This window comes from Pteropus vampyrus, unplaced genomic scaffold (genome assembly GCF_000151845.1).
Source record: "Pteropus vampyrus isolate Shadow unplaced genomic scaffold, Pvam_2.0 Scaffold52, whole genome shotgun sequence".
NCBI lineage: Eukaryota > Metazoa > Chordata > Mammalia > Chiroptera > Pteropodidae > Pteropus > Pteropus vampyrus.
In genome coordinates this window covers 4,031,437-4,045,860 of record NW_011888833.1, presented here as the reverse complement: position 1 = coordinate 4,045,860, position 14,424 = coordinate 4,031,437, and the positions used below count along the sequence as shown (strand labels likewise).

Sequence of the window (14,424 nt, the reverse complement as noted above, 5' to 3'; positions counted from 1 at the left end):
GTGCCCGTGGCGTTGCAGTACGGCACGGCCCTGTGGCGGATGCATTGTCAACACCCCGTGTGACGTGGGACCCTCGGTTCCTCTTCCGAGTGTGGACCGCTCAGGTCCACATGCGTACGTACGAAATCCTGTGTTTCTGAGCTTCCAGGACAAAAGACTGAACCAAAAGCCCACATGATCTTCAGCCAAGACCTGGTTAAACCAACTATGACCCGTTCACAAAATGGAATATCGTACAGCAGCAAAAAGTGAGGACACCATCGTTGTCCAGGATACATCGTGAAGTGAGGGCAGTAAGGTGCAGTCTCGAGGTGGTGTGCACGTCTTACGTGTGAACGCAGAGGTGGCCAGCGCGTACGAGGCACATGTGTAGTTCGTGTTTGCATGAAATACAGAGGCACCGCTGCAAGGCGTTCTCTATAGAAGCGACTGCCTCGTTCTGTGCATTCACAGGAAGCAGAATGACACTCACCCAAGGAGCTGAGACTACACGGGTTTGTGCTCATAAGTCTCCTCTCGCCTGAAGGGCTCCTGCGTCTTGGAGGGAGGGGGACCAGGACACGGGTGGAACCCGAAATTACGAGCGAGTCGGCACCAGCCGAGTGCCTCCATCCGGAGGACACGTCACCACCGCTTCCTCGTGGGCCCGCGGAATCACGAATGACCACCCTCTGAACTTTTAAAACTTATTTTAATTCTCTGATACCACATCTGTTATTTATTTTTTTAATTTTATTTTTCAGTTACAGTTGACACAGTATTGTGTGAGTTTCAGGCGTACAGCAGAGCGCTTAGACCTTTACATAGCTTGCGAAGTGATCGCCCCGGTCTGTACCCACTTGACACCACGCATTACTGACTGTGTCCCCTGTGCTGTGATTCGCGTCCCGTGACTGCTGTGTGACCGTCGGTTTGTATACATCTGTCTTTCTAACCCACGCTGGGCACAGAGGTGACTGGCACTTCCCAGATGTTCTCTCTTGCTTTTCTTTCTCCCAGACAGTAGGGTCTGTATGTTTTTCCATGTGCCCCCAGGTCTAGCTTATGTCTGAGATCTAAATTCAACGAAGGTTTGGTTGAAACTGAGTGTGAATGAATGAGTGACTGACAAATCGGTCCTACCTAGTACATTTAAATTAGAAAGACGAGTATAAAGCAGAGGTGGTTACTGTAGGAGCATCCTGAGTCAGTCTTATGCCACAAGCAAGGTAGGAAAGCCCTAACCCTCGGGCCACAATGTCATCACAAGCTCACAAGTAGACTGGCCTCTGGAGGGAGTGTCGGAGACCGCACTCAGGATCTGCGTTCACTGCCAAGAGGCACTTGTTTCCAGGGCCGTGCTCGAAGGGCTGATTACGGGGACGGGCAGTAATGACAGATGCCCAATGTCGTAGGACTGCCTTGCTTCAGTCTCGCTTGACTCCCAGAGGCCTGCCTTGGAGAGAAGGCAAAGCCGCAATTCATGGCTGAGAACATGGCCGGCTCCATCACCGGGAAGCAGCGTCCCCCAAACAGGAAGCTCAGTGACAGAGCAGTGACAGGAAGTGCTGAGCATGGTGTTTTTCAGATCCTTAGTCTGTGAATTTCACACTTTCGCTTTCCGAATCCAGGTGATGCCAACGCGAGATTCCCAGGCATTTAAATTTGCTCCCGTCGTCCGCTCTTCCAAGACCGTTGCGTTGGCCTCCGTAAGCTTTGAAAAATACTTCTGCCCGTGATGCTCCATAGAGACCATTTCAGACTTCTTGGTTATGTTCCTTATGTGAAAAAGAAAAGAAATTAGTGAAAATGGAAAAGAGAAGCCAGTAATGATGATTAATAAACACCATTTCTGAGTCCACCGCAGACACCAGGTGACAACGATAGGCCGTCACGACATTTCTCACCTGGACGAAAGACGCAGGAGAAAGGTCTGGGCGTGGCACGCGATCGTCCTGGATGAACTGCAGCGTCATGGCTCCCTGGTTGTGACTGGGGCGCGTCACCTGCCCTCTTCCACACCGGGTTTTCCACATATATATTGGGATGATTAAAAACTCACAAGGTTGTTGGGAAGATGAAGGGACTGAGGTCTGTGACCGTAGCTGTCACAGGCCAGTTTGGCAGAGGTGCCTCCTTTCCACTCCCCGCACCCCTTCCTCACTGGGACGGTGCAGTGTCCCAGCCACATCCTGTGGCTTAACTGGTCCCCCTTCTAGCCACTCTCCACACGGTGGCCCCGACTGGACGTGGCACCGTGTGTGCGAATCTGCTGGGGGTTCGTTAAAGTGCAGGGGTGCTTGCGGGGCCTGGGGCGGGGTGGGGTCCTTGTCCCGGCTCTGCTGTGGCCGCTGTCCACCGTGGCCCCGCCCACTGGCCTGGGCGCGAGCTGAGCCTGCGGCTCCCCGCCCCCGTCCCCACGCGGGGTCTCCAGACGGCAGCACGCAGCCGGTCCCGCCGGAGAGAAGGTCCCTCGCGTGCGCTGCCGGCCGTGTTTCTGAGCGGCTCCTCTGTCTCCGAGCCCTTGGCCGCCCGACTCGGTGTCCTGGTCCCGTTTTCATCTTACCTAAGGTTCCAATGTGACGACCTCTTTCCCGCAGTTTCAGCCCGTGCTCTGGTTAAGGATTTTGGCTTCACGCGGGTGACACGTCCTCAGTCCCCAAGCCGATACAAGTAGAAAACAGGCATTTCCTGAAGGGGACTTCAGGCGGTTGCTTCAGACCACGTGCAGGCCAGTGGCCGCGCCCCCGTGGACACTGATGGTGCCGGGCGGCGCCCCTGCCTGCGTGCGCCCTGCGCCCCGCACCCCGCGCTCTGTCTGGGCGCAGCTCTGCCTGCTGCCATTTCCTTTCTGATGCGAGCGGTAGTGCTTAGGAGCCAGGGTGGCCGTCTGCTGCCTGGACTTGCCCCTGGCTCGGCCACTGACCTGGGTGGCCGGGGCGAACGCACTTGGCCTTTCTCAGGCTCAGAGTCCTCTTCTGTAGCAGAGGCGACGGGACCAGCCCTGCGACAGCGCTAAGGGATTGGGTCCAGGGTGTGGCGTGTGTAGGGTGCTCACAGCAGGCCCGCATACGCCCAGTGGTGGGTGCTGGTGTGGGGCGGCTCCGTGTGGCATGTGTTGGGGGGCTCGGTTTGATGCTGCCCGGCTTTCCATCGTTGAATAAAGAGACCCACCAACTTGCCTGGGTCCACCTGCCAGCGTGGCAGGGTTCCGGGGGCTCGGGAGGATGAACTGCAGAGTAAACACTGTGCGCTGACAGCAGAAAAGCCACCACTCACAGCTGTACACACTCAGCTGTCACTCCTCCTGCAAGCTCTGTCGTTCTCGCTGTGGCGGTCCTCTGACGGTGACAGTTCCCTGCAGGGATAGCCCGGGTGACGGGAGGAAGGCGATGCTGGCTGGTGAGGGCATGCAGTGGGGGAGTCACAGCTGCAGTGCAAGGGCCCCAGCCTGACACCTCTCTGCGGTGGCCCTGGGTGACTCCCCAGGGCCCACTGCGAACTTGGAATAAATCAGAAGTTTACAAGTGACTCAGTCTCTCCTGTGGTTTGTCGCCGACTGCCCACAGATGAGCCCATTACAGCCACTGCTGTCCCCAAGTGTGATTTGAGATCTGGCTGCTCATTCTTGTACCTCTTTTGTCTGCCTCCTCTTACAAGGGAACCAGTTAAAATGCTTTCTCTTCATCTGCGCCTTTAGAGATCTGTAGTCGTTGGATTTGCGGTTGTTGGCTTTTTATACCGCGGAACAAGTATCAACCATGCCCAGACATCACATTTCTTTATGTTCCACATCAAATTAGAAACATCACATTTTACAATTTCTAATTCATATTAAAAGCATCATATTTCTTTATGTTCCTTAGAAACGTGCAGGGTTGTATTTGGAGAAGCTTAGAGCCTTAAGTGCCCTCAGCAATGAGCGTTCGGCTCTACCTGCCAAGCCAGCAAGAGACAGAAAACTTATCATTGATTTGGTATTGAGTATAGCTATCAAACACACAAAAGCATCCTACTGTATGGTAAAACAGTACAAATATTCTCATTAAAGTCAATGAACTCAGTAGAAAAATAAACAAAAGATTTGATAAACACTTTACAAAAGATCTAATAAGCCCATGAGAAGATGCTCAGCCTCATTAGTCATCAGGAAAAGGCAAATAAAAATAACCATTCACACGCTCCCACACACATTAGAATGGCTAGAATCACAAAGGCGGGCCCCACCAGGTACTGGCAGTGGCGTGGACCACTCGAGTTTTAATACACTGCTGGAAGGAGTGTGAGTCGATACAGCCACTTTGGAAGGCAGCTTGGCGGGCTCTCATCGAGCTTGTTCTTAGAATCCCACTGCTGCGTACGCAGAGACCTAAGACACCTGAAAACACGTCCATGCGCAGACTCGGACACACTCACGCCCCTAAATTACAAAGACCCCACATGTTTACAGGTGAGCGAGCAAACACATTGTATGCAGTGGGGTGTACTCCAATACAGCACATGTTCAAGTCTCAAAGATATTTTGCAGAATGGAGAAAAAAAAAGAGTACCTATCATTTGCTTTCGTTTACAAGAAACTCTAACAAAAAGGCGTTAGTCATCTCTGATGGCAGAAGGCAGCCGATGGTGGGTGCTGGGGTTGGGGACAGAGAGGTCATCTGCAAAGGGGGTCGCAGGGACTTTCCGGTGTGAGGGCAGCATTCCCAGCATTCCCACTCAAACTGTACACTTAAGTGGGCACATTTCATCGCATATAAGTTATACCTCAAAAAAGTTGATTTTAAAAAGCGCCTTGAAAATAAAAAGTGTCTTGGCACAAAATAGTCCCAGGGATGTGCAGTGCAGCCTAGGGACCGCAGTGGACGATGTCATAGGTAACTATGTGTGGTGTCAGGTGGGGACTGGACTCATTGGGGGATCGCGTTGTAAGGTGTGTAAATGTCCAACCACCATGCCATGCTCCTGAACTAGTGGGTATAAAACTGTTGAATGTCAGCTGTAATTGAAAAGTAAAAAGTTTTTAAGTGTCTTAGCCTTTTATGTTGGACTTCCACTCCCTTTGCTTCGATTGTCTGCTTTTTCTTTTGCTTTGTGTTCCTTGCTGAGCAGGAGGGAGGCCTTGAGGCTGTGGCAACCCCCCGACCTGGGGCCTCCCACCTTCCTGGCTTTCCGCCGGTCTGGCCAGAGCCTCAGCTGCACCCCTTGCCCAGTGGCTGCCTTGGGGACCGGACGTTGGGGTCCCTCTGGGCGCTCTGCTCTCCCTCCGTGTCCCTGTCTCTGACCTCAGGCTTCTCTCCATTCTCCTAGGTGGGGAGGATGTGTCGCTGTCACCTGCTGGTACTCCAGCCCCTGCCCCGGGTGGCCGACCCCCAGCGAGGCCTGGCCGGCAGTCCCAGAAGGAACAGCATGTCCACCAGGTAGGATGGGCGCCCAGCCGGGCCCGCTGGGTGCGAGAGCGGGGAGTGGGGCTTCGGGGTGCAGGGAGCCTGGGCCGCTGTGCTGAATGGGCTGGTGGTGGTTGCCAGTGTGTGGGCTCGGCCTTTGCGCGCGCGTTGCCGCCCCACCCCGACTTGCCGGACAGCCCGCGAAGGTGCTGCCGGCCCCTCACTCTCCTCGCTCGGCATGGACCTGGCCGCAGGAACCGCTGCAGCCGCCCAGCCACGTGGGCGGGCCTGACTCTGGGTGCCCTGAAGGCCCAGTGCGCAGGCGCATGCGGGGATCCGCACCCCTGCCGCGAGGGAGAAACGCGAGGCGCTGGTGGCGGGAGGAGAGACCTGGGCCAGAGCTGTGGCGGTCCCCCGCACGGAGGGACTGAAGGGACGCAGGGGTGTGGGCGTGGAGGGGGGAGAGGGGCCAGGGGCTTATCGGTGGTCTCTGAAGGAACTAAATCAGCATTTTAGAGCAGGAGAGGATCTTAAGAGCGGACAGGGGACGTCATCCAGCCACTCCGTTTTATAGATGGATCAGTGTGGCCTGGTGAATTTCGACCCCGCAGCCGCACTGGTAAACACTGTGTCCCCCCCACGAGCCGAGTCGCATGGCTGCCGAGCTGTGCCCGTTCTCACCCTCAGCTCCTCGTCTGCTTTGACAGACTGTGTGTGACGCCCGCAGACGACGGCTGACCTCGCCAGCTTTTCAGATACGTGGCCCTGCGAAAGCCTGTATGTCTTATTCAGAGTCCACTTAACAGAAGAAAGTGGAAGGAAATGCATGTAAAGCAGCACAGTAACCCAAACGTAGCCGGGCTCCCCAGGGAAAACAATGTCCTACTATTGAACCATCACGAGGCACAGTGCAGCGTAGGTCGCTGCGCCCCCGGCTCAGAGAGGGACTCAGTTCCGCGCACTCTTCCTGTGTTTAAGATCGGCCCCTTCCCCTCTGAGCGCTACCGGTTTAAGTCGGGGACACCCGCACTGTCGTTTGTAGCTCTACCAAGAAGCACTGGAATCTTGTTGGCCCGCAAACCATCTTCCTCCTCCTTCCAGCTGAGTGAGAACAGCTGAGAACATCTTTACAATTGAAAGTGAAACTCTTGAAAAACTAAGAAAATTTCTCTATTTTCAAAGCTGAGGAAATAGTAAATTTTACTCGAATTCGTTATTTGTTTGAATTTCTATATTCGATTGTTTAACAAATACCGAGTTTGAGATTTCATATAAACAGCAGAGAGAGAGATACCAACATGAACAGCAAATGAAGCCATTTGTGCCTGGGCTGCTTTCACTGCACTGTCATGGTGACAGGGCTGTTGGTTACCTGTTCTCAAAATTCCAAACGGCCCTGGTTGAGTCAAGGGCATGGAGGAGCGAGCAATAGCTCAAGAACGATATTAACTAGTCCACAGGGGATCGAGAATTGATAATTAGGTGCTGGGGTTTTTTTCGTTGTAAAAAAACACATAACAGAATTTACCATCTTAACCATTTTTAAGCGTACAGTTCGGTAGTGTCAGCTGTTTGCGTTGTTGTGCAATGAACAGCTCCACCAGTTTTCATCTGGAGAAACTGAAATGTCGTGGTCACACAGCTGCCCGCCTCCCGCCCAGCCCCGCCCCTGCCCCTGGAGACCTGGGTCCTGTGGTCTGTCTCTGTGAATCTGACTGCTCTGGGTGCCTCGCATGAGAGCAGTTACATAGTGTTTGTCTTCTTATGACTGGCTGATTTCACTTAGTAGCGTGTCCTCAAGGGTCATCCACAGTGTAGCGTGTGGCAGGGTTTTCTTCCTTTTTAAGGCTGGCTAATAATCCGTTGTGGTGTAGAACGCATTCGTCGTCGGTGGATTGGCCCATCTGCGGGCACTCGGGTCGCTTCTGTCTCCCGGCGGCTGTGAACAGCCCTGCACCCAGCACGGGTGTGCGGGTCTCCCAGGCTCTGCTTCCAGTTGTTCCGGGTCTGTTTGCGCCCAGAGGTGGAATCCCGGATCACGTGGTGGTTGTATTTTTAACTTGCTGAGAAGCCAGCCAGCCGGTCGCCGCAGTGGCTGCACGTTCTATACAGTCCCCGCACCGGGTGCAGGGGCTCCGGTCTCCCATGTCCTCACCTGCACTTGTCATTGTGTGTGTGTGTGTGTTTGAGACATGGTTGGATCCTCTACCTTAAAGTGTGTGTGTGTGTGTGTGTGTGTATTTACATATACACGTATTAATTGAACATTACTATTTTACCAAATTATTTATGGTTATTATTATTATTTACCTTTTGGACCCCTTCACGCCCCCTCCCACCCACCTCTGGCAGTCAACAACCTGTCCTCTGTATCTACGCTTTGTGATAATAGTGATAACGATGCTAGCTTCAGCGAGAAAACACAGCACGTGTATACAGGACCTTGTGGGCTGCCGCCCCTCTCAGGCTCAGCCTGGCGGTGCCGCAGCGTGTCCCGTCCGAACACACTGTCCTGCTGTGCCGTGTTTTCTCTTCCCTGACCTGCCAGGAAGCCCCTTTGCCAGTCGCTGTCTCAAGGGCTCTTAAACCTCCGTCCTGAAGCACATACACTTAGACCTGTGAAGGTGGGACAGGTGACGACGGACTTCTGGACCTCCGTGCTCGTGCAGGTGTGGGGACGCAGGCATAGGCGTGTAAGGCCGTCGGGAGGGTGAGTCTAGGGGAACCTTCTGAGCGCGCATCGGGCAGCAGGTGGCAAACTTTAAAACCTGTGTGTTCACTTGATTCCGCAATCCTGCCTCCTCCAAGGCTGTGAGGATGGCCGTTCCAGGGTTATTTATAAAACATCGAAACCCAGCGGAGATGTGCCGAGGGAACGAACTCCTGCTGATGGGGTCACTGTGACCATTAATCTTTCTCCCTGCTACTTTTTGTCACTTTCTGAAATGTTTTATGCTGGGCATATATTACCATTACAGTAGAAAAATGTTTTTAAGGTTGCATTGGTTTGCTAGGGCTGCAGTCACAGTGGCACCATCAGAGTCCTGGCAGCTTAAACGGCAGAAACGTGTCGTCTCCCGTTCTGGGCGCTGGAGGTCTGAGGGCTGGGTGCTGCAGAGTGTTTCCCTTGGCGATAGACACCCGCCCGTCCCCAGCCTCTGGTGGTTGCGGGCGGTCTGCCTCGCCCCATCACGTGACTTGTCCCTGTCGGCACGTCTGCATCTAGGTCTCCCCTCTGTGGGGACACCAGTCACACCAGGTTAGGGCTGTACCCTAAGGACCTTGTTGTACCCGGACCACCTCTGTAAGACCCCGTTTCTCGTTTAGTCACATTCCAAGGTCTTGGGGGTTAGGACTCCAACACGCCTTTTTGTGGGGACACAGTACCCATAGCAAAAGTATTTCCTTAAACGAAGAAAAAGTGATAAACTTCTGAAATGTCAATGTCAGAAATGTGTGGAATTTTGAATCTCCTCTTTGGTGGTGGCGCTGGATGCCCACAACTGAGACTAGAGGCCACCCCTGGCTCTGTGGGCAGAGGGGCTGCTGGCCTCATGGGTGCTCTGGGGGTGTCTCCTTTAAAGTTGATTTTTGGGTCCTGTTGTTAAATGAAATGCAGCCTCCTGTGCAGGATGAAGGGACAGTTTGTTTTCCTGTCAGAAAACCTAGAATTTTTGTGGGTGACAGGGGTGGCTGTCATTCAGTTCCCTCTGGTACTTTCTGGTGCCTGCTTTGTCCTCTGCCGATTCCGGGGCTCCGGCTTCCGTGGGAGGCGGTGGACACTGCCGGCCCCTGCGAAAGGGTGAGGGTCCCTAGCCCTGTCTCCCAGCTCTGTTGGCCACTTGCTCGTGGCCTCCCCACCCCCCACCGATGGGCGGAGTGCCACCTGGGGCAGCAGAGCTGTCATCTCGGGTTCTGATCTACAGGTGCACCCTGCCGGGGACGCAGGGGCACGAAACCGAAAGAAGAAGGGGAAAAGTAGACGCGGGCTGGACGCTGGAGCCTGCCGGCAGGGTGACCAGCGAGGTTTTGTTGGGAGGCTCGGAGGAGATGCAGGCAGGACGCTGTGGGGACAGACCTGCGGCGTGGGCCACCTGCTTACGCCTCGCCCTGGGCAGGGTCCTTTGGCCACACGGCGTCTCCCTTTTATCCACGTAGTCTCTGATAGCGGTGTCCCGCAGCGGTGCGCCGTTAGGCACAGCGTCGAGCGTCGAGCTTCCTCTGAGCAGGTGTCCACGCTCGCGCTCCGCGCACATGACTTCGGCCGGATCTCAGAGGCCACGGGGGGGACGGAAACAGTGCTGTGCTCCCCTGGTTTCCGCGCGCACCCTGGCGGAGGGCAGCTCGCCCGCGGGCGCAGGGACTAGGGCGCGGGGCCTCTCCCGAACCCTTGCAGGGCCTTGCCTACGGGTGTCGGGCACTCCCAGAAGCCACAGAGCTGCAGAAACAGTTTTTATTTTGTCTTTAAAAGATGTGTTCACTTTCTAGACCGTTTAACTAACACACACTCATACACATACACGCTCGCGCGCGCGCTCTCATTTGTCTCCGGGAGGCTGCCGGCCGCAGCGCATCGGCATTCTCCATCTGAAACAGAAAGCGGGGCTGGGGCGACCCGCTTCTTTATTGCGTCAGCACGTTGCTGCCGTCAACGCTCAGGTTTCAGACCTGCTTGGAGCCACGCATGTGATGGCTCCAGGACACCCCCCTCTCCCCACCCTCCCCCGAGTCCGATGTCACATAACCTGGAAGTGGCCTCATTCCCTCACCTTTGGTCCCTGCAGCCCGGTGGACAGGGTAGATCTGGAGCTTTCGCCCTCCCTCAGGGCTTGGGGCCCCGAGATGCTCAGCGCGGGCAGTCTAGTCAGTGCCCAGGGGACAGAGGTCCCTCTAAGGTACGCCCAGCCCACAGGGGACCTGATGGAGCTGTTTCCCACTCACAGTGATTGTGCTAGTGCATTGAGCACGAATGGTGTTCGTTTACACCGCAAACGAGAAAATGTAGATTCTTAAACTACCAACTGTCATTTTTCCTAAGACTGCATGTATAGAATGAATGCTTACTGGTTGGACTTATTTTTCAAGACCTCTCCTTATGATTAGTTATTTTCTTAATTTTTTTCTTATTTATTAAAATAACATACGTTAAGTGTACAAAGTGCAGAAAAACCATTCCGGTGAAAGGAAACTTAAAAATCATCCATAACCCTGTCAGGCAGCGATTACCGCTGTGAATATTTGAGTATTTTTCATTCATTTTATGTGGATACGTATAGACATACCGAATGACACCTAACATTTGTTTGGTAATCTCCTTTTTAAAAACTTTCCATCTGAGTATAACTTACTGCAGAGAATGCGCAGACCTAGCAACCTCCTTTGTCATGCGACAAGCACTCAGACATGTCGCTGAGTCCTCTCCTAGCAGGCAGCATTCCACTTCTGGAACATACCCCCTCGGGGGTGGCAAGCGCAGACAACTTCTGGACGGGAACGTCAGTTCTTAAGTAGGGCTCTTATTTCAAGGTCCCGCACGTTCTTCCAGGGCACCTGTGGCAGCATGGGGCTGTCCACGAAATCCTTGAGATTTTGTCTTACTAAGAGCGGCAGGGTTTGGGGCCCAGGTATCTTCATTTTAAATCACCCCACCTGGGAAATTGTCGTGAGAGCCACTGGCCTTTTATCGTTTTAGTGTGAGTGGTCCTCTCTGGGAGCCATTGTCCAGGATGACTGTGGAAGCACCCCGTCTCTGTCGTGTTCCTCGGTGACAACGAGATCATAGGGCCACTGCTTCATGGGGGCTGACGCGCCCATGAAGGGGTGACGCGCCTCGAGGGAGAAAAGCCGGGCTGTATCATCCCTTCACCGAATGACGCTGGGCAAGCCCCTTTGCCCGTGAAGAGCCTTCATTTTCTTTGTGAAATGATGATGGTAAAATAATTAGCTCTTGTCGCTGCTACACGACTGCACGAGGCAATGCGTGCGGAGCCTCTGCCAGCCGGAACCGGCCCTGATGCGTTGTCGTGGCTGTTACGGTCATCCACAGCTCGAGCCTTCCGCCTCTCAGCCGCAGGCGCCAGCTAACGGTTACTTCTGCACCTGCGATGTCGCTACAGTGGCCGCTAGCCACACCGATGGCTGCATGGATAAGCGGGTAGATGTGCGATAAGGTAAATACGTTTTAATGGTGGAACCGCGGCCTGTGGTTTTCAAGGCGAGTGCATGAACCGGCAGCATCGGCACCACCTGGCCACGTCTGAAACGCGCATCCTCAGGCAGGACCCCGAGTCAGAACCTTGGAGAGCGAAGCCGTCGTGCGCGTCTGGGCAGGTGCTGGGGGCGGCTGGTGCCCGCCAGACCTGGGAGCTGCTGCCCGAGGCACGGGCATCTGGGAGCTGGTGGTGCACGTCTTCCCAGCCGTCCGTGAGCTCGGACACTCTCACAAGAAAGGGTCGGGCGGAGAGGAGGGTGCGTGAGTCCCGCGGTGGTCAGCGAGCCCTCCTGCTGCCCGCGTCGCCTTCAACAGCCCAGGCCTTTCTTATAAGCATCGTGCCGCTCGAAAATGGGTTTTCCTTGGTAAAAGCAGCGTCTTGTCACCCAGCACGGTCAATGCTAGGATGGCCTCCCGCTGGTTAAAGCAAAGGTGCTGAGTGTGAACTGGCTAACACTCTGCGGACGCTCTCCCCGCGGCCGGAGCGAGCCGTGAGAAGCTGGAGAGGGCTGCGCCCGAGGTGTGATGGCATGTCCGCCTTGGCGCCTCAGGACCGAAGCATCTGCGGGGCCTGGGCACAGAGCCGGGACGTCGCTGAGCTCCCAGAGCAGCTTATAAGGACTGTTTCGTGCTCGCTCTGCTAATAGGTGTCTTACGAATGCCTGTGTGTCTGTGTCCGGCCCTCATACCCCAACTCCCCGGTCCTGGGGGCGGGGCCAGCGCTGGCCCCACCTACCTGCCTGGTGAAGCAGGTCCTGCGGGACCAGATTAACTCAGGCCACACAACTGCAGGGGCACAGCCCGGGGCGCTGGATTGTTTAGGAAACTCTGTGGGGCCCCTCGCCAGGACCCTGGCCACTCACCGCCGCGCTTTGAGGCTTTGAGCCCGTCGTGAGCTCTGGTCGCCGGGCCACGGCTCCCAGATGCGCTCATCTCTGGTCGGGCCCTCCGGCCTTCTCTTGTCAGCCAGATGACCTCTTCCCCTGAATTTGAAAATGTTTCCTGGCCGACTCCACGTGGGAGGAAATCTGCAAGCAGTGACTCGTGGCGTAAATCTTCAGGGAGCCCTTACCTGCTGCCCAGCCCTTCGAGAATGCCGGGCTGGGGGTTCTCAACCTGCGGTTCAGAGGGCCCCCCAGGAGCCTACGGGTGGAGCTCTGGGGGCTTGTGAACTTGGCTCTCTCTGACGCTGGGGTTAGCAGTGCTTTCCCTGTGCTCGTAGGCAGCACATCCCTGCAGCATCAGCAGAACCTGTGACTTTGTCTCCAGTAGAAATCACAGATATTTTCCTGTGACAATTTTAGTTATTCTCAAAATACCATTTATGGCCATCCCTGCTTCCAAACTATGGCAGTGGTTAGCTCTGCCATCAGGGCCGTAATGTGTGAATAAGGAAACACACACTGTATCACCTGATTTTAAAATAAAATTGGTTTCCTTTGTAGTCATACATATTCTAATGTATTAGAGAACATTCTGAGATGGGCCCGCAGGCCTCCTGCAACTTCTGAAGAGGTTCATGGCTTGAAAAAGATTCAGGACCCCTGCTTAGCCAGACCAAGAGACCTTCCACTAAACCGTTCAGAAGTGGGAGGGGCTGGATGCCCCCAGGTGTCCTGCCACCAGACCTCCCCCCTCAGTCTGGGTGCAGAGGGGCCGGGGGAGGGCTGAGGGAAACGGCTCGGCCAGGACACAGACCAGAGGGGCAGGCTTGGCCTCAGCTCTCCTCTGTCCCATTTGGGTGTGGGGACAGCTAGTGTGTTGTTACGGTGACGGCCTTTGCTATTACCGATGGCACTCTTCAAATCCCTCACTTTTGGTGTCAGCCTCGGTATTTCGCTTTATTGCCAACGTGTCAATGTATCGCGTAGTTTTCAGTGAGGCTCAGCCTTGGCCGCTGTGCAGGTGCCTTGGGCCTGTGGCTGTGACCAGGCAGGAAGGTGCTCCCAGCGCAGGACAGTGTGTTTAGTGGGGCGGGGGTGGGGGGCCGCAGAGCCCGGCACCTTCATTAAGGCACGGGAAGTGCAAGGTGCTCGCGAGTGGCGTCTTCTGGTTGGTTTTGATGGCGACGGCATTGCGGTCTGCTGAGTGCATTGTAAAATGGCATCAGATCTGGATCTGACACCTGGTGTGGCCCCTTGCTGGCTGTGACACGTCAGGCACAGTAAAGTCTCTGAGCCTCATTTCCTCAGTGCGGAGTGGACTTTATCAGAGTAGCTCTCTGTACAGTCGCTCTGTGGATCTGAAGAAGAAAATGCTGGAAGGGGTTTAGCCCAGGGCCTGACAGCGGTGAGCACAAGTCTTGACCAGGCTCCCTGGCTGGCTGCAGGGAGAGATTCCGGGGGCGGGGGAGGGGGGCTGGGGGTGGCGGTGTTTTTGTTTTATTCTGATAAAATTTACACATCATAGAGTTTACTGTTGTACCATTTTTAGGGCCGCAGTTAGGTGCGCAAAGCATGTTCACGCTGCCCTACAACCATCAGTACCACCTCTCCAGGACTGTCTCATCTTTCCCAGCGGGAGCTCCGTCCCCAGCAGATGCTAACTGTCACCTGTCACATTCCAAATACTGCCTGTCCCCACCCCAGGTCCACTGAAACACTGGCATTTTATTTTTATTTATTTATTTAGCAATAATACTAATCACTTATTTTAATACTCTTTCTTTTTTAAACTGAGTTAGAAGGGAGATATAACAATAACGATTTGTTATTGTTATTGTTGCAGAATGGTCACCACAGTAAGTCTAGTTAACATCCATTACCACACACAGATACAAATTTATTCTCTCATGATGAGAACTTTTAAGATTTACTCTCTCAGCATCTTTCAAATATACAATGCGGTGTT

General features: G+C 54.4%; 1 protein-coding gene across 1 annotated transcript in view; it reads left to right on the top strand.

Moving 5' to 3' along the window:
• LATS2 (large tumor suppressor kinase 2) overlaps positions 1–14,424 on the top strand; it is a gene marked incomplete at its 3' end in the record, with an annotated part of 69,188 nt that overhangs the window by 7,372 nt on the left and 47,392 nt on the right. The window contains exon 2 of the mRNA XM_023530717.1: positions 5,287–5,396. The remainder of the gene's footprint in view (positions 1–5,286; positions 5,397–14,424) is intronic.